At 38.3% G+C, this 19,615-nt stretch overlaps 1 long non-coding RNA gene across 3 annotated transcripts in view; it reads right to left on the bottom strand.

Annotated features, from left to right (window-relative positions):
- The window catches only part of LOC136020180 (uncharacterized), a 72,693-nt gene that overhangs the window by 29,370 nt on the left and 23,708 nt on the right, over nt 1-19,615 (bottom strand). The window contains exons 2-3 of one of the 3 annotated variants that reach the window (XR_010615237.1): nt 16,246-16,311; nt 7,825-8,006 (exon numbers count right to left, since the gene is read on the bottom strand). This is a non-coding gene — a long non-coding RNA (uncharacterized LOC136020180). Of the gene's footprint in view, nt 1-7,824; nt 8,007-8,114; nt 8,213-16,245; nt 16,312-19,615 lie in introns of those variants that run through there. The other 2 variants (XR_010615238.1, XR_010615236.1) reach the window with 2 other exon arrangements.

A 19,615-nucleotide genomic window follows, 5' to 3' on the forward strand; every position in this document is an offset into this window, starting at 1 on the left:
GATGAGATTAATCACACCTCATGAAAATCGCATACAGCATAGAATTTCTGATATTTAGTTGATAATAAATGAGAGCAAGGTTGCCATCAATAAATAAATATTTGTGTTATCATCCAAACTTCACAACAACAAATAAGTACTGCATAATTTACAGTGAAATAACTTCAGAGAAAAACTCATAAATAGGAGCGTTAATTCAGACATTAGCCTTTTATTAATTAGGTTTCTTTATTAACACAGAAAGGGATTTTCTGATGGAAAAATGCCTACGCTATAACATTATATAAGAAAATATGCAGCAAATAGAGACTTACAATAGTGTTTACTAGGGCAGGTTTGGTTTGGGAATGATGCCGTCTTGATTTTGCTGCTGATAACACTGGCAAAGTATCTGACAACACTGGGATAATGGTGATGCCCATGTCTCATCAGAGAACTAAAAGGCTGAAGAGTACCCTATATCAAGATTGAAGGACACTACAGATAAAACTAATTTTTCTCAGATCCACAATTAATATAGAACCAATTCTATAATTCTATAGATTCTTGGTAAACAGACTGATGACTACTACACATACCATTCAAAAGCCTTTAACGGTGTCTGTCCCACTCAGAACTAGCACAAATAGGCATGACCTGTTATATACAGCATACCCAGCACTGTCTCCTCCACTGACACAGTACTATGCAAAAGCTCAGGCAAAACAGTCCAGACAAGGTGACAGTGACCAGGCTTAAATGGTAATAACGGACAATCCATGTGTACAAAAGATAACCAACTGGTATATGTATTTTCAAACTTCCATCTGCTGGCTAAAAGCATAAAGGTCTGTGTTCTTGCTCAACAAAATTGTTCAGTTGATGAGACAGTAATGCTGCAATTGGAGCTTTTAGTCTAGGTATATATTCCCTCACTGACTTCCCAAGGCCCTTGCCTTGTGGTCTTTTCTTCTCCAAGTCCCATGTTCTCTTGCAGAAGGAAAGGGCACTTCTCACAAACCTTGTAATTGAAATGAGAAAAAAGCGGTACAAAATTTTCTCCCTGATTGTAGATGACAGATGCACATTTCCAAGTACTGTCTGTCCTCTGTCAGCTGAACCTGTAAATCAGCTGCAAAGGCAACCCGGCAAAGCTACCTGAAGAGTTTATGTCAATAAATTTACTCAGTTGCATCATTACAGAACTTTCTCCAGAACAAAGTGTCCAATTTCCAGCAGTGTTCTACCTTTAAGAGCCGAGTTACACCAAACATACACATAATTGCACTGACAATAATTAGATGTCAATTACTCTTTTGGATTTTAACATTACATACTGCATTCTGCAAGTGAAAAAATGCTAGAGACCTAGTTCAATCTGATCTGGAATTTACCGACATAAAAGTCGTCTTAGCATTCTGACCTTCCAAAAAGAAAAGCCCAATTTACTCATCATAAAATAAGCAGCATCATTCAGACCCAATTTTCCAACTTAGGATAATCTCTTCCACATATTGATGTGGAATACATATTAAATACACAAACAGAAGTGCTCTGACATGTATTCAAAAGCATTGGGTATATAAAATAATAAATAACAATAAATAACAAATAAATAACAAAAGTACTGCTTAGTGCCTCACAAACAACATTCCCGGTCTTGAATAGCAGTATCTGGGTAGAGTTTATATACCTGTAACTTCCTAAGCATTTCTACCTTCATGATTGCATGAGCTTCAGGACTTGGCAGGCTCTAGGATCTGTGTATCTTATGAGCTCCCAGCCTTGTTAGCAAGGAAAACAGTTTACTATATGCTGAATTTTGGACTTGCGGGATTTTATTTAGGCCTGGAGGTGCCCCACTGTTGCCTCTCCTATTCTTGTACCTCACCTAACTCATTCTCCCACGTCCCCAAGTTCTCCTTTCCAACTCTCTCCTGTTAAAGCTTTACCCTGTGCACTTGATGTTGTTTCTTTTGGATCTCTGACATGTTTGTTGGTTTTCAAGGCAGATAACCCTCTTCACTGATTCTTGAGTTTCAGCTGGACAGTCAGCTATTGGCCACTAACGGGATTGCAAGAACTGTCAGTCAGGTAGCTATTGGCAGCAAGAGGGAGTGTTTTGGATGTTGTGGCTTACAGCAGCACAGACAAAACCAAAAGGCAAGGCTAAGCAAAAATACCCTTGAAGATATTATGCATGTAAATAGCCAAAGGGTCTTCGGAAGCTGCTAGAGGATTGCCAACTCTGCTACTATGGTCAATCACACCAGGAAATCCAATCATGGGTCTATCCTAAACCTAGTGCAAATTGTTGCTGCCATTGACCTTGGACACCTGCTCCAAAACCAAGCTTCTCTACCATCAGAAGGAGGCTTCTGACTTTAATGTGTCCAATTTATGCACACTTGGTTTTGTGACAGTATCATCCTTCATACACAGCAGTTGTTCTTTCACTACAGCAGTCACACAGATCTCCTTTTAGCCATAGGGAGAGATATACGCAACATTTCCAATAGAAGCTTAGGCCTTCTCTGGCACTTTTTTAGCATTTTCATGTGTGCAGGTGAGTGTATGTACATACATCTGTTTCCATAGTTACTGATCATTACTCTTTATAGATAACTGCATACCACAAAGCAGAAAAATTATAACTGAGTTTAAATTATATCATCTTGTATTTTAAAGACACACCCTTTTTTGAAGCCATGGTGAAAATAACAGTATCATTTCCTTTTCTTTATTGCACTGTTTTTAGTGAGGCATCCTCACATCCAGAAATAAAAGTATTCAAGAGAAAATATAAAATCCAGTGTAGAGATTTTGGTGAAAAGGAAAAATAAATCTTTCAGACAGAATTCTACAGAAAGTCTTTACAAAGGTGAATATATAGCCTTCATGTAAGTACAAATTTGAGTTATTGAAAGTTACATTCCTGGCAACTCGGAAGGTACTGGAAAGGGGCGCGCAGCTCTGATTCTCGGGAGATGGGCAGGAGAGCACAGAGAGGCTGTACAGCCTTTCCTCAGAGCCTCTAAGATGAAAAGTCCGAGACCTTTGCTTCCCAGGTAAAGTTCCTGGAACTGAAATGCAGTAAATTCAAGCCACTGGGAAATGCAGGTGTAAAAAAAAAATAATTAAAAAAAGCCCTCTTGCATCTGCATCCCAGAACATTTGCTTCAGTTCCCTTTTCTTTCACCAGATTGCTGTCTCTCTTAACTGATGCCCAGCTCTACACAGAATTAAAATCCGCCAAAATCTCACTGAAAATAACCAGTTCTAAGCCAGACTTACTACTGATTTGGAGGTTTCAGATGACTCTGAAGTTCCTATAAATATGTGGCATCATTACATGTAGTAGTACAGGTTGGGAGAAGCCAGAGGACTAACAAAACCCTCAGCTTTGAAGAGCTGCTGCGTAGGAAGGCATTCAGCAGAGAGGAGGAGGATCAAGAAGAGAGAAAATAAAATAGTGCAGCTGACAGCTTGCTGAATTAAGTGAATTATTTGGAGAAGGGCTGTTTCCAGTCCTTTTGCATTTATATTAGCTTGTTTTTCTTCCAAGGTAGCAACCTGCTATGTAATTAGAGAATAGTATTCGTTATTCATTAGTCTCTTTTGGCTCCTTGGACAAGTATAGATTTCTCAGAGTCTTCTCCATGCATTGGGCATCAACTTTATGGTAGTTCCAATTAAGCAGGCCTAAAAAGGGACAGAATGTCATTTTCTGTCATTTTTTTTCACCTTTCTTGCTGATAATATTCCCCAGCTACCTCTACCTCAACTTAATAACTTTGCCATTACCATTTGCCTCGGTTTCTCCCTTTCCCTCAGATCCAAGCCAACATATCTTGTCTCCTAGTCTTTCATACTCTTTGCTTTATTCCCTGTCTTCCAGCAGTCAAAATATTCACCTTTTCATTGTCAAGATTTCCTTGTCTAAATACAGCCACCTCAGTTCTCTGTTCAGCACATTTTGTTCTTTGATGAAACCGTATTATCCTACTGAGGATTTATGGTCAGGATGCTAAAGCTAAGAATGTCCTAAGCTGAAAGCAACAGTGACAGGAAAGTTTATTGAAGTGATCTATGATGATTTGTCTACATGGGAAATTAGTGCTGAGAACATTAAGTAAATATGCACTGGTATTAATTTCTAATGTCATAGCAACAACAATTGCTATTCCTTGGGCAGTCTTTTCTACCCAGTTTCAAGGAAGAAGTCTTGAAAGCTGAAACACTTTAACACACCTCTGCTCTTAAAGAAAAACCAAACAAATACGGGAGAGAAGCAGTCTTGCTGTTCTGTCAGCAGAGCTGAGGCTGACCTGGTGCAGGGGGACCAGCCCGGCCCTGAGCAAGGGAAGGGAAAGAGAAGAGCACATGGTGCTCTGCTACAGACTGCCCAATGGTACAGAATTGAAAAACTGGAACAGAGTGGCACAACATCTTGTTCTTCATAGAACATATTTATCTCTCTTTCCTTATCCTCTCCTCTGTTGTAAATCTTGCTTGATGGATTTTCTTAGAAGATAACCTTCAAGTCTTTATCAGTGTTTATTCAGGACACAGGACAACCTAGATCTTGCTGCCATGTTTGGACAAAAATACCTCACATCATAATGCTTACTCATGTGTTTTAAACCATATACTGTACAATGAGTGAAGAAAGGAGCATGAGTGTTTGATCTCCTGTTAAACAACTACTCACTTCAGGTTTTGATGGCTCTGTTATCCACCATATGGACAGCTTAAAAAACATTTTGCAATCAGATCCAGTATTTTCTTAAATGTGAGATAAAATGAGCAAAAAGAAAATGGTCAAATAGCCAAGCTGAGGAAAAGCTTCAAGTTCTGAATCAGAAATTAAAGAATATGAGAGATATGAACCTATTTAAATTGGAAGGACTACTATTAACAGAAGGAGGTCAAAAGAAGAGATGCAAGATGAAGTGCTGTGCTTTTTATTGTCAAACCCCAGCCTTTTCAGTGGTTCGTGCAGTCGTTAAGAAGATGAGTATTTTTCCCTAAGCGTCATGGATTTCAGAGCCTAAGGACTCCTCTAATCTATTTGAAACCTTTCTTAAACGATTGCACTAGGACCTCGTCCTTACACTTCCCAACTCTTTCAGAGAAACCCCTGAATATTTCATCTCTTCAGATTTACTGAATTATTTGGTGGTTTGGGGTGGGGGTGGGGGGGGTGGGGGGGGTGGTTTTTGGGTTTTTTAAACAAGTCTAACAAAAACAGTAGCTTGGCTGAGGCTGGTTCAAATCCTTCAAATCCATTTTTCATATGATACACGAGGAAAAATATGGAAATCCTAACTGATCAGTTACCATTGCAAAATTATTCTAAGGATTAGGTATGATTTAAGTTGTGAATAAATATGATATAAGTGTCATATTTAAGATCAATTATTCTCGAATTTAAAACTCTAAAAACTTGTTTTGCCCTTTTATGAAATTAAAAAATTCCTCCAACTGTTCATCATTCTGCATTTTCCTAAGTCTGTGACTCTTCTCATTGGTTTTCACCTACGATGTGGTGGTGGCGACACTAACAGATGTTACAGGGAGAAAATCCATTGCCATCTATCGTGTACACTGCTTGGAGACAGCTACATTACTTATTGAAAGTAGCAAATATAAATGGCACTGTAAGTAGACAGCAAATCCTTCAAATATTTTACTAGTCCTGCTTTGGGGCAGTCTAATAGGCAGAAAACCAAATGCTTTTGATCTTTTTGTGACTTCATTGTTGATTTAGGAAGATTTTCCATCAGAATATGCAGTAGCTGTCACAGAGGGGAAATGCTGTCTTCAAAGTTTTTAATCTCAACTATATTAAAAAAATGGCGAGAATCCCAGGATCATTAGGGTTGGAAGGAACTTTTGGAAATCATAACGCCCTACAATCTCTACATAGATCTTTACACAAAGAAATGGGAGCATGTAGTCAAATCTACACATACATTGTCCTATTCATCTCACAAATGTAAGGACAGTAGTCTGTTTCCATACAGCGGCCCTGACTGCTCTGTGAAGCAGCTTGCACCTGATTTATGGTTACAGGAAGATAACGAGTGGTTTATTCAGCTTTCATAACTGATTGATGTCAGAGCTAGCTTTCCACCTCGGATGTGTCCTGGGTTCAGCAGTAGCAGTCATGTTTCTCCTTAGTAGCCGGTGCAGTGCTGTGGTTTTGACTTTCACCCTGGGAACAGCGCTGATAACACCGATGTTTTTAGTTGCTGCTCTCTAATGCTTACTCTGGCCAAGGACTTTGTGAGTCTCATGCTCTGCCAGGGAGGAGGGGAAGCTGTGAGGAAGCAGAGACAGGACATCTGACCCAAACTAGCCAAAGAGGTATTCCATACCACAGCACGTCATGCCCAGTATATAAACTGGGGGCAGTTACCAGGAAGGGCTGGATCTCTGCCAGGGTCGGGCTGGGTATCAGTCTACTGGTGAGCAGTTGTATTCTCTCACCTTGTTATTTCCCTTATCATTATTATCATTGGTGGTAGCAGCAGTGATTTGTGTTATACCTTAGTTACTGAACTGCTCTTATCTCGGTCCGTAGGAGTTACATTCTTTCAATTCTCCTCCCCATCCCTCCGGGAGCAGTGCAAGGAAGCGGGGGGAGTGAGAGAGCAGCTGCGTGGTTCTGTGTTACCAGCTGGGCTTAAACCATGAGAGATGACAGACCAGCTCAGCATCTACAGCCTTCTCCTAGCTCCACTCCCAGTGGTATGCGAAGGGGCAGTTAGTTTTAACACATTTTGACTGTCAGGGAGATGAGTGCCTAGGTTCAGGCATGCAACTGTCCTTCCAGCCTTCACTCTGGAAGGTGGGAAATTCTGCTTCTGTCATTGGATCTGTACCACACCACCTGGCTCTCAGCTTTGTGCACAGCTCACATGCAATATGGCTCCCAGTAGAACTATAGGCTGCAGGGTTGATCTCAGTTGCCTCTCGCCCAGTGCACCTTGCTCTGTTCCTGTCTCTCTAGCCACCTCCTTCTCCCACTACTTCCCAGAAAGTGGGGAGCACCGTGTAACTCTCATTTGACAGGAGAGAGAAACTTTTCCTCAGAAATGTGAGAAGTCAAAAGGTTGTTCCCAACCAATAACGAGGTATGACACACTATTTTGGTGAACGGAATTCAAGTGAAGATTACCAGGGAGAGATGACATGACTTACCTGGGTGGAAGGTATCTAATTTATTTGCACATATACTGATATTACTATGAAAAAAAAGATGACTGCAAATAATAAAGGATTGCGTTGGGGATCTCTGATCAACATTGGGAAAATATTAGGAAAGGATACCGATATATTTTTTTAATGGAAAAATACTAGAATTTTGCTAGAATTAGGAATTTATCAATTATTTAACCTCGTTACTGCTATGGTGTCCAAGGGAAATAAATTCAAATAATCTGATGTGGCATTTTTGAGCATGAATACCTCACACAAAATTGGCTAAGTTAAAGAAGTGCAAAGGGTAAAACTGCTAGTTAAAAATTGAGTTTGAGACACAGCGAATAGGCATAGCTGGTAACAACGTTACGAGGAAATAACGAGATTTCAAGGGTTAGTTTTGAAAGCTCATGTTAATATTGCAGTTACTCCAAGAACCTAATTTACAAATTCTACAGGTTCTAATATTGCTGATTATTATCCTCATTTGATAAAATGTATGAACTGAAATAATAAAAATGAAGTGTGGGATTTAGCTTCTATTCAAATCAAGGTAAAGGCTCCAGGTGACTTTAAATTAAGCAAGAAATAGAAGTGTTCCACAATAGGTTAAAACAAAACAAGCAGTAAATTCCAAACCTTTGAGATAAGCTCTGCTCCCCATTTGTGCCATTTGTTTAAACAGGTAAGTTCTCAGTGAAGCTCTCTGTTTTTAGTTTGCCCACAAGCATTCACGGAGTTTAGCAGGAGGAGAATCCGGTTCAGTTTCCCAGTCAAACGTGACCCTTTGTATTCTGCCCTGTGCCTGGGACTTGCAGGTGCTATTGGAAAACAAATAGAAAAAATAGGTGACTCCACTGTCATCCCTAATGGAGGGCTAAGACATAAAAGAAGCCTAAGCAGCTAGCAAAGAAAACAACAACTCTTACTCCAGTCAGCAACGAGGACAGCTTTTCAAAACTCTCATGAGTCAGTGGTCCATTTTCGTTCACAGTTACATAAGGCGCAGTGATTTAATTCCATGCCATTAAGTGAAAACCTGTTTATATATTCCTTTTCTTCTTTTTTTTTCTCCTGAAGAAATGGTAAAAATTAAGGTGTTTTGGTGGATGTCAAGGAATAACTAAGATTTCTACCATCTTATTTTTTCATAATCAAAACATGATGATGGTTATGATAGTTAATTGGCAGTATTTAATATTTAATATTTGTTATAAGATTAAAAGCTTTTATTCTAATTTATATTCCCATTTATATTCTGCAACTTTCTTAGAAAAAGTCTAACATTCCCCAGTTAATTTACTTGTTATCAGGAACTCTCTGTCTTTTACTTGGGGGAAAAATTGAGGGAGAATTTTTATGGTTGTGAAAGAATTCTTTCCCAAGTTGACACAACTGATTACTGCATATAGGTCTCACTCTTTTCATCAGTATTTATGAGGGGAAAGATGTTAAGTGAAATTCTAATGTATTTTTACATTCCTACATTATCATCCTTATGCAGTTTCACTTTAAGTAAAAAAAAAAATCCCAAACAAGCTGTCTCTCAAGGAGGAGCTGTTGGTATACTGCTTGTGGTATTCATTGTGAGTATAGTAAAGGCCTTTTCTTTGTTAGGAACTGTACATCTTGCTCTCACTAACATAGCTGTTAAATAAGTTATTTTCAGCTCAAGGAGAACAAGTGAAAGCAATTTAAGCTAAGCCAGCCACCCTATGGTAAAATCCACTCATGTGGCTCAACCATGACAAGGACATAAATAATTACATCAGTTCTGAATAGTCATGAGACTTGGATCTGAGTTTGGACTTGTCTGAGACAGGGCATGATTGGATTTTTCTTGGAGGGATAGTGCTGTGGGAAGCTGCAGAGGTTTCCCACCTCTCACTACCTGCAAATTAACTTCTCTAGAGAAAGGATGCAGGGGAGGGTTGAACCTCAGAGAATTTGCACCAAAAAGAAGCAGGAAAATCCTGAGCATTTTCCTCTCCAAGCAGTGGAGTGCACAACAGTACAGCAGAGCTGTGTACTTATGATCTGCTTTTGCAACAAACAAAAGAAGATTTTCAGTGTTTGCCCTCCTCTTGTGTTTGCGATAGACAATTTAATCCACAAATACAAGCATGTGTGGGTGGGAAAAACTAGTTTGCAAGACCCAAATTGTTACATATCAGAAATCCAGTGGAGTACATATTCTAAAAGCAGATTCAGTTTAGACATTAAAGGCAGAAAATACAGTGGGGGGATGTATATAATGTAATGATTAGAAAAGTTGACTCGTAATGTTAACCATGTTCGAATAATTTCAATTAAATAAGTATTACAAATGCAGCACCCCACATAAATAAAAAATAGCGGAGTCATTATTTCATCAGTTGTTCTGTAAGTATTGCAAGGTTGTTTTACCCTATGTGGTGAGGAGTGAAATACAGGATTTGGCGAGCATATTTAAATTCTGAGATGGCGTTATTAATAGACGTATTTTCCCAAGAAAAGGACAGGGGAAAACAGTGAAAAGTTTAAGCCAGAGAAATTCTGCCTGCATGAGTGATGAAACATCATTCGCACAAATGATGATCAGACACTGGATTAGAAGCTATGGAATCTCCACCCTTGGGTATATTCAAAACTCAGCTAGCCTAGGCGCCAAGCAATTCCCATGTACTTTTAAGTTTGCTCTGGACTGCATGGGAAGTTAGACTAGAGGCTTAAAAAAAATCATAATCTAACAAAGTATGTAAAAAATATTCATTTTTACATTCGGAAGGACAGCTGGAAGTTTCTTACATGCACACACACACTGTAATTTCTCAGCCCTATCCAAGAGACTGACAAATTACATTAAATCATAAGTGGAAAATATAATTTTTATAGTTGGAAATATATCCATACAAAATAAAATAATAGCAAAGATAAGTGTGGCAAAACCTGGTCTGGTACATTAGTTCTGTCTTTACATAAGTATTTGCATATAAGTTCAGTATATTGATTCACAGACTAACAAGAATACAGACCTGAGGAAATACGAAGCAGTTTGTTAAATTCAATGTTTTTCATTCATCCGCTCTAATTCACAATTATGATCACAAAAGTCACATGAAAAGACATAACTACCAGCAAGAAAAATCATTTGAAAGTAAAGCAAAGTAAACTAAAAGTAAAGAAGCTTTCAGATCTTTCCACAGGCCCTGAGGAAGTCTTACATATTTGTCGCTGTGTCAAGCCAAAAAAATGTACAGCATTCAAAATCTCATTCCTGTGACCTTTCTAGGAAAGTAGTATTTCAGCTGAAGCACAGAATGGACTCAACCAGAACACCCGCAGAACTTCAGTTCTCACGATCTTCATCTGTATAAAGAAGTGGGGTTTTTAAAGATATTTCAGAAAATCAAGCTGACAGGCTATTTGCTATTGCCAGTAACTCTGCAATAGAGCCAATTATAAGCTAAGGGAAACCTTCTGGAGACCGGCATACTGTAATAATATTACAATTCCATCTACCTGAGATGTTTGGAACAAAGACAAGCATCATTAGAAGTCAGTGGAGACTACTCCTATCACTTGGTAAAAGAGCACAAGTTTGAACAGACCAAGTTAAACCCTGTTCAATTCACACATAAACTTTGTTTTCCAAACTTCAGGTGCAGGTGCCAGAGACTACCAGCAGAGTAGGAAATTGCATTTAAAAAGAGCTTTCTTACTTCAATAATTCCATAGTCACTCGAATAAACATGAGCAGGTAAATAGAATGGTTCTGCAATAGCAGCCTCAAGCTTCCAAAACCTAAAATGTGTGTGAAAAAAGAAGAGCTGCTGAGTGAACTGATTATTCATTTATATGACAGTATGTTTTGCTTTGTGACTAATACCTATGTTAACTGTATTATTGAGATGCATGCAGCATTTTCATAACTGTTTACAGATGTAGGTCCAAGATAGACAGACACGTTCTCTTGGCACAAAATATAAATCTGACTTCAGAGAGAACTTTCTCTCCTGGAGCTCTCTTTCATTTTCCAATGGAGATGAAGAGTGAGGAATTATTGAAATATTTCATCAGAATTTATGTTGATGACCTATATTAAAGAAGGAGAACAAAATAGAATGAATTTAATCTCAATTTTGACATTGATTTCCTGAGGAAATCACAAAATCTGCATCAAAATTATAAAGGAAAAAAGAGGGAGCAGTTACATATACTTGATAAATGGTACCATGAAGAGCTCTGTACTTGCAAAGCACAAACAGCCTCTGGCATTAGTGGAAATCAAATGCAGAGATCTTGGTTTCTCTTCCCTTTTTCACTGTACTATCTAGTTTGTAGTAGTACGTTGCAGATGAGTTTCAAATTTCAGGCATGACTGCATATTAGCTATTAAAAATTAATTGTAGCATACCTTTTACAGGAGGTAATGAAAAGAGGAGAGGGGGAAGATAAGGTGATTAGAGATCATACCTATATCAACATTTGTGTGACAAATGTTCATCTGAATTATCTAATTCCCTCCATCAAGTTCCTTTGAGAAATATATCTTTACTCCATATAACCATATGCAAGGCATTTTGAAATGAAACTATTTCCTGTTCCTATGCAAAGAAATTAAAACAGGAAAAAAACTTCCTGACTCGACAGCAGGTGTAAGTGGTAAGCAATTTTTCTAACAGGCAGAAAAGTAGAAATCAGTGCAGCAGAAGTTAAAATCAGATTTCTTCAAAAACTAGCTGGAAAGTTGCTACATGCATGTATGTGTTTTATTACTTTGCTACTTAAGACACTGGATGTCTTATATATGTACTGCATTAGGAGTCCATAAAAATATTTATCTGTGTTATAGAAGGTGCCAACCCTTGGAGGCTTTAGACAGGGATTTCACTGTCAGCTTTCCAGAATCTTGACACATATGAATACAACAAACCAAAGGAAAAAGCAACAGCTGAGTTTTCTGTTGCTGGTGTCTCCAAGACAGAGCAGTTTAATGATTCATCATTGAATATTATCTTGCAAAATGTCCATAAGAGCAGAGATGACTCAATGCACTAGCAGTCCCATAATTCTCCTTTAACTCCCTGCCCTGGGTTTAGCAGTAGCAGTCATTTTTTCTCCTTCTTAGTAGCTGGTGCAAGCTCTGTGTTTTGACTTCCAGCCTGGGAACAGTGCTGATAACACCGATGGTTTTAGTTGTTGCTAAGTAATGATTACTCCAATAAAGGACTTTGTGAGTCTCATGCTCTGCCAGGGACAAGGGGAGGCCGGGAGGAAGCAGAGACAGGACCCCTGACCCAAACTAGCCAAAGGGGTGTTCTATACCACAGCAGGTCATGCCCGGGGAGGTAACTGGGAGTTACCCGGAAGGGCACGGGCTCTCTTCTCAATCAGGCTCGTTCCAGCGAGTGGTATCATATTCTCTTCCCTTGTTATTTCTTGTTATTTCCCTTATCATTATTACTATTGGTGGTAGCAGCAGTGGTTTGTGTTATACCTTAGTTACCGGACTGTTCTTATCTCAGCCCGTGGGACTTACATTCTTTCAATTCTCCTCCCCATCTCTCCGGGAGTGGGGGGAGCGGGGCAGGAAGGAAAGAAAGTTGGGGGGGGGGGGAGGAGTAGCAACTGGGTGGCTGACTGGGTTTAAAGCACAACACTCCCCCCTCATTAAAGTTTCACATCTTCTTGGTGCCTCCTCTCTTACTGCTCCCCCAGGACCCCACAGCCCTGATCTAAGGGTTTGCAGTCATAGACATACCAGAGCATAAGTACACCAACTACTGTGTCAAAGATTACTGAAACTGCAGTAAATAGTCTCATTACATTTGTTACAGTTTAGAGCTCCGAGTCCACCCCTTGAGAAATTTTTATTAGGGAAAAGACTTCACTTGCCGAGTGATAGCCTCACTCAGCATCTTACTATTCTGGCAGTGGGCAACAGCAAATGCCTAAGAAAGATTGTAAGAAAGCAAACATATTTATTCTTCTCCATATAGTCAATCAGTCATAACTGCTCTGTGGTGCAAGAAATTCATAGAATCATAGAATGGTTTGGGTTGGAAGGGGCCTTAAAGATCATCTAGTTATCTCTATTTATATAGTCTGGGGTTTGAGGTAATCTCTGTGATGAACAGCTCTTTTTCATCTATGAAGCTTTCCAACTGCTTTTCTGCATCCATGTAAACATTGTAAACATTGACCTTTGCAATGCATTGAGGCAGAGCTCTCCAGTTTCACTATACGAAGAAAAATCTCCTCTTTTTTCTTATGTCTTCGTAATTTCATTTTATAGCCCTGATTTATTGAAAGCTAACTAATACTTGAATCACAAACTCTAAAATAATCATTCCCTCTTCATCTTTTCCATGCATTGCTATCATATTTCCCTTCTGTCTTCTGTTTTCTAGACAGAAAATTCCTAGCCTTTTGCTCATGCTTGCTCTCTCTCAGTGCTTGAATGGTATTTGTATCCCAGACACACGGAGTGAGGACATCCTATTTGTGTTCCAGCATAGGATCATTAGTGTAGGTGGTTTGCTCAGAGGAAATCAGGCACAATTTCACTAGTACCCTCTCCTTTTGTTGGAGGTATACCTAGATATGTAACTGTTGGTGGCTTGCTCAAATAAATGTTTCCTGATTAATCAGATACTAGCCTCAGGCATCTTCAGGGCTTGTCAGTGAATAACTTTACCTGCCATGCAGTGTAAATTGTAACTTTTATGCACGGACAGATCTAACATTTATGAGCATCAGATGACCATCTAGTGACAATACTGCTTGTTAACTTTTTATGCATGCTCCTTTCGTGGAGCTAACATCTTCCGAGACCAGTGGTGAAGGAAATTGCTCAGGATGATCTTTGCTCCTAATCACAAAGGAACTAGGCAATCCTTAATTGCAAATAAAGCTCTCCTCTCTACCTTTTTGCAAACCAGCACACAGGCTTCCCTGCAGGACGTTCACACTGAGGAATCCATGCTCATGTACTCAGCAGGACCTACATCCTAGGTGATTCAAAAGCGGCTATCCTAGCAGTGGGAGAGGAAAGAGTCTGACAACTAATGGAAATATTCACTTCCTCTAACAGTTCAGCTTTTGCCAGCCTAAGTTTGTTTTCTTATCACTAACAATTTTCAACGAAAAATGCAGCTCACAGTGAATATTCTTTACTACTGGCTAGGCTGAAAAGCTGCAGACAGAATGTACCCACCACATTCAGGTGGATCTCTCAGTTCTCTATCAGTGATTTGCTCTTGAAAAATCGATTCACTCTGTAAGGGTTTTATTCCAGTTTCCCAATGGATCTTTAATGGACACTTGACAGCTCTTTAGGTATTCAGACATCATTAGAGAAACATCTATACTCCTCTCCACTGTTCCCCAATCTTTGTTTCCATTTGAATTATCTGACTAGAGATTTATGTTTAGTGTTTTGAAGGATTAGAATATCACAATCTCTGCTCCAGCACACAGCAGTAAGGAGATGGTGGGAGTGTGGAATGCCAGATCAGACTAGTGATTACTCTAAACCACTGTCCTTTCCCTGCTTAAGATCAGATTTTTACCTTTCTGTGTGAAACCTTGGAACCTTCCTTGCCTGAAGAGGAATTTTTTCTTCTTTATCTGCTAACTAGAAAGTGATGGTATACCTTAATCAAATGCTACCTACAGCAAACAAAGAATATTTTCACCCTGAACTCTGTTAACCTTCCACTAATACACTGATTTTTAAATACATGTTTTTCTGTTTGGCAGTACCATTGCAGAGACAGACTTTGGGTAGACCATCTTCTTAGCACACCGGACACCAGAATTTAGGGCTCCCTTGAAACTTCTTCAATTGTCCAAAACTGGAACTTAATCTACACACTCTTCACTCTAGATATAAATTAAAATTTAAGAGTTTTGTATAAAAAGAGAATATAGGGTTTTCTGATGATTAAGTAATCCTACCACTAAGCTATTAAAATTAAGTGAATCTCCCGTTCAAATAAATGCTAACTAATTTCTCTCTAAAACCAAAGGTATATTGAGGCAATCGCTATTTCAATAATACATTTCTTTTCAGAAAATTCAGTCTGGTTGTCATTGAAACTGAAGCAGACCGCAGCCAGTTCTGTTTGACCACCCTATAAAAACTGTTCATCCTTTCAATTTCAAAAAGAAATAGAAGCTTTGCAGACACACAACACAGTTCACACTAAGGAATTCGAGAACACACAAGGGCATGACATTTTAGCCTAAAACTTATAGTCTATCAATTTGCTTCACTGAGTGCCCCATTTCTATCACCACTAACTGTTCAGTTCAGCTCACTTACTGTTTAGCTCAGTTCCTTTCTGTAAAAAAAAGTCATATTCTATTAAGAAATCAAGAGGACAATTTGCTGGTAAGATCATGAATCTGATTTTAATATATCACAACATTTCAAGAAGGACCACAAGAGTTAACCTAAAAGTTTACCAACTCTGTTTTCTTTCCCAAAAGTCCTGGGGACATAATGCCACAAGCTTTTCTCACTGTAGCAATACAGATGGAATTGATGAAAACCAAAGTTATGAAGTCCAACAAAGTAAGGATTGCCTGTGAAATGATTCTGCCAAAGATTACAGGACTAAGAAGAAATTAGTTCTCCTAGGAAATTGAATACATCAGACGCATCTAAATTTATCTGGAAAGCAGAATGTTCTTTGCATGACAAGAATTCATAGGCATTCATCAGAGTTACGCTATTTTATTAAAAATAAGGTACATTATCCCTCAAGCAATATCAAGGTCCTATTGAGCAGCAGCTTTATTCTAAGTCCAAAAATTTCAATATCTTTATTACCCAAATGTGCATACCGAAGCAAAGTTATCTTTGTTTATCTACAGCCTCATTCTTCCCAGAAAATTCTTTCCTTTTATATGAGACCATTTAGGTCTTATGGACTCAATGACCACACCTATGAACCCAAATGATATTTCTTAGGAGGTAAAGGGGAAGATCTGCAATGGTGAGGATCACTTACTAGCTTTAAACAAAATAACAGCTTTAAATTTAAAGAGATGCAGTGAGAGAATTGGACCAACCATAAAATGTCAGATGAAAGATCTGTCTGTTCCAGTACGTTGTACTTGGTAACGGAGAGTGGATTCCTAGAGACAAGTAGAAAGAAAATGAGAGAAACATATTTCCCAGGAATTGCCTCACAGCTTTCAGTTCTTTGTTTTGAAATTTCCTGAACCACAGTGGTCATCCATTCATAATAGCCCTAGGTCATTTTTTCTTCTATTAATGTATCAAATCAGTATTGAACACCAGCAAACTTTTAGCATCTGCAACAGCCTGCGGCAAGGAATTACATAGATTAGCTCTGTAGTCTGGGAGTTTTTTTACTTTGTTTATTTTCAACCTGCCATAAGCAATTTCAGTACATACACATCACTGTTAGAGAAGCAATGGAGAATAGTCCTAATGGCTTAGGGTTTTGTCTGCCAAAATTCTTAAACTTCACCCTTGTTTTATGCACTCTTGAATCCACTGAACAGATTATTTTAGAGTCTTTGAACCTGAGATATCTAATGTAACAGATATTGGGATAATCTGCTTCCTTAGACAAGGAAATTCCTCTCAATAGATTAATTACTTTGAAATCTCCGACATTTCTGCAAAACTTTAATTATCTGAATCTGTTCAGTAACCACCATTACATCTACATAATTGAAGTTTAACTGTAATTAGCTGTTGCTCTAACAAGAAGATTGGTTGGAGCAATTAGAGCAGTCCTTCTTGGTTTTGATCTTTACCACTTTTAAATCTTTACCAGTACTAGTAGCATTGACTTGGCAATTATTTCCTGGAAGAACAAAGTCAGCTAATTATTTCCATTGTTACTATTTGGTGCTTTCTTCACATTTTCTCTTGAATCTACATTCAACTTCTAAACTTTCATGGGAAAGTCCATTCCTTTAATCAAGTGAATTAGTTACACATACCTCCCAGTGAGTTGCTTTCCTCTCATTTAAAATTTGACTACACAGCTGTGTAACACTACACTGGTCATTTAGGCTATCATGGTATTTAGGTGAATCACATAGCAGTAGAGCTGCCTTGACTATCTAGAGTTAAGCAAGACAAGACTGTATTTTTAATTTAAAATAAATCTCTCTCTGTAAATCTTACTGTGATAAGATAGCCCGATTACTAATATATGGCACATATATTAGTAATATATATATACACACATATACTGTGTCATATGGAAACTGTACATGCTCGGATAAGCAATTTGGGTTGGGGAAAAATAGGGAAATCACTGTAGGAAACTGGAATAAAAAATGCAAGAAAATAAAAACTGTTCCAGTCTCACTGGCCTCAGTTCTTGAAGGAAGGATCTGGAAATAACCAATTACAGAGTCAGATGTCACAGTCAAGTGATACGCTCAAGCTTTAAATTCATATAGCCGTCTCTGATCCCAGTGTCTTTGAAATTCCTAAGCTTTGTCACTTTTCTGATCGTTGCTCTGGACTGTCACATCAGTGCTATACAAAGAAGAGTTTCCTACCTTAGATGCTTTTGCACGACAAGTCAACTTTGAATGGGTTCTCTGAGAACATGTTATAAGCACATTTTTTCCTACATTTCTGTTACCCCAGTTTTTTTCATTACAACTGTTTTTCACGTAAGCCTTCCCTAGTAGCATATGTGAGGTTTTTATATGGCATCATTAACAGCCTCCTCAGCTATATAATTTACTTTTTTTTTTTTTGGCCAATATTCACCTTGCAATTTTCTCATATTATAACTTCATGCTTTCTTAAAATAACCATTTTATTATCTGCTTCAACTAGTGCGAGCATCTCTCCTTCTAGTACTACCCACAGATTTCATTACACTATTATCAATACCCTCTCTGAGTGCTTAAACAAGGAGACATTTAATAAAACTGTTCCTAATACCAATTTCCAGGCAGATTGCTGTTATTCATTGCCTATAACATTCACTGTTCTGGCTACCTTAAGATATATTACTGTAACCCTATTCAAACTAGTTCAGACTCACTTTCAGCTAAGATTTTATGGGAAAAATCAATCCATTTTCAAGCAGCTTATATTTTTGCGTCTCTACCTTCTCTCTACATTTTATGTTTCTATCCAGAAACAACCACATTTTGATTGGCAAGATCAATCCTATTTATAAAAAGAAGATGCAAAACAGTATTTATTTTAGTCTACAGAGGTACTATGAGACATACCTATTAATATTTTTCACATGCTGAATCACAGTGAAACTCAGTACCACAAAAATGTCTTCCCGAAGCCATCATTCCTATCTAGATTTCAAAAGGTCCTGCCTCACCCTAAAGTTAGACCAACTTAACTAAAAATCAGCCTTAAAGCTGACTTGGTTGAATCATTATGTATTAATGGCAAACAGCCTTACATATCAATTGCAAATAAATTGCAATTTCACATTCATCTCCTACCAAGTAAACTGATACTGAACAGATTTAAACTACAGTAGGTGTCTCATATGGCTTTGAATCCATTTCATTATGATACTTTTAAATCAATGTAGTTGTAATAAAGTTATCAGCTACTCTTTCTCCTTTCTCTTCTCTGTCATACATAATTAAATATCTAGGCCTTCCCTTCCTTGAATCATGGGGATTGAAGTCATCATGGCAATAGTGTTTGGACAGTGAGTATAGATCACCTCAGTTACGTCTTCTACCCTTATCTCTAACCCTACAACCTACTCCTTAGCCTAGTCCCTTACTATATTTCTCTTCACTAGTCTCTAAAGCAAGCCCCTGCACCTTGAAAATCCTAAACCCTATCTGCTTGCATTAGCCTCCTAACCCTAACCTGTTGGGCCACTGAGAGGCAGATGAAGTGCAAGGACAGAGGTCGTGGGGCAAAAGAGAAATCCCTGCTGCTCCAATTAATTCCTAGCAATGGTGCATACCAACTTTATGCAAAATGGCCTTATTCTCTTTGGATGTGTGGACAAACATGGTGTAGGATTCAGGCCACATCTTCCTGAGGTCAGCAAAAGACTTTTCTTACATTGCAGTTAGAGCAGAATCCTTGCACTTAAATTTCTTTAAATACAGTGAATGTGTCCAGTTCCCTTAGCTTTCCATCTGTCACATGATTGTATTTTCTCTACTTATCCATATTTAATGAGAAAGAAGGCACGATTGGATTCTGTGTTGCTTCAGTGATTGCACTGTAGAAAAAGTGATATGTTTGGGAAACAGCTGCTAATCCCACAATGACATATCCATCTTAAAGCAATTAACACAGATGTGGATGAAGTGGTCTATACCGTAATTTTATACATTAAATTTATGGAGCATTTTTTAGCTGTATTTAGACTAGATGTGATCTGACTTGTGGTGTGAAATGGTTATGAAGCACTGGTTGTTCTTTCCAAACCCATGCATCCACTTCAGT

The sequence above is a fragment of the Lathamus discolor genome, chromosome 1, assembly GCF_037157495.1.
Source record: "Lathamus discolor isolate bLatDis1 chromosome 1, bLatDis1.hap1, whole genome shotgun sequence".
Taxonomy (NCBI): Eukaryota; Metazoa; Chordata; class Aves; order Psittaciformes; family Psittacidae; genus Lathamus; species Lathamus discolor.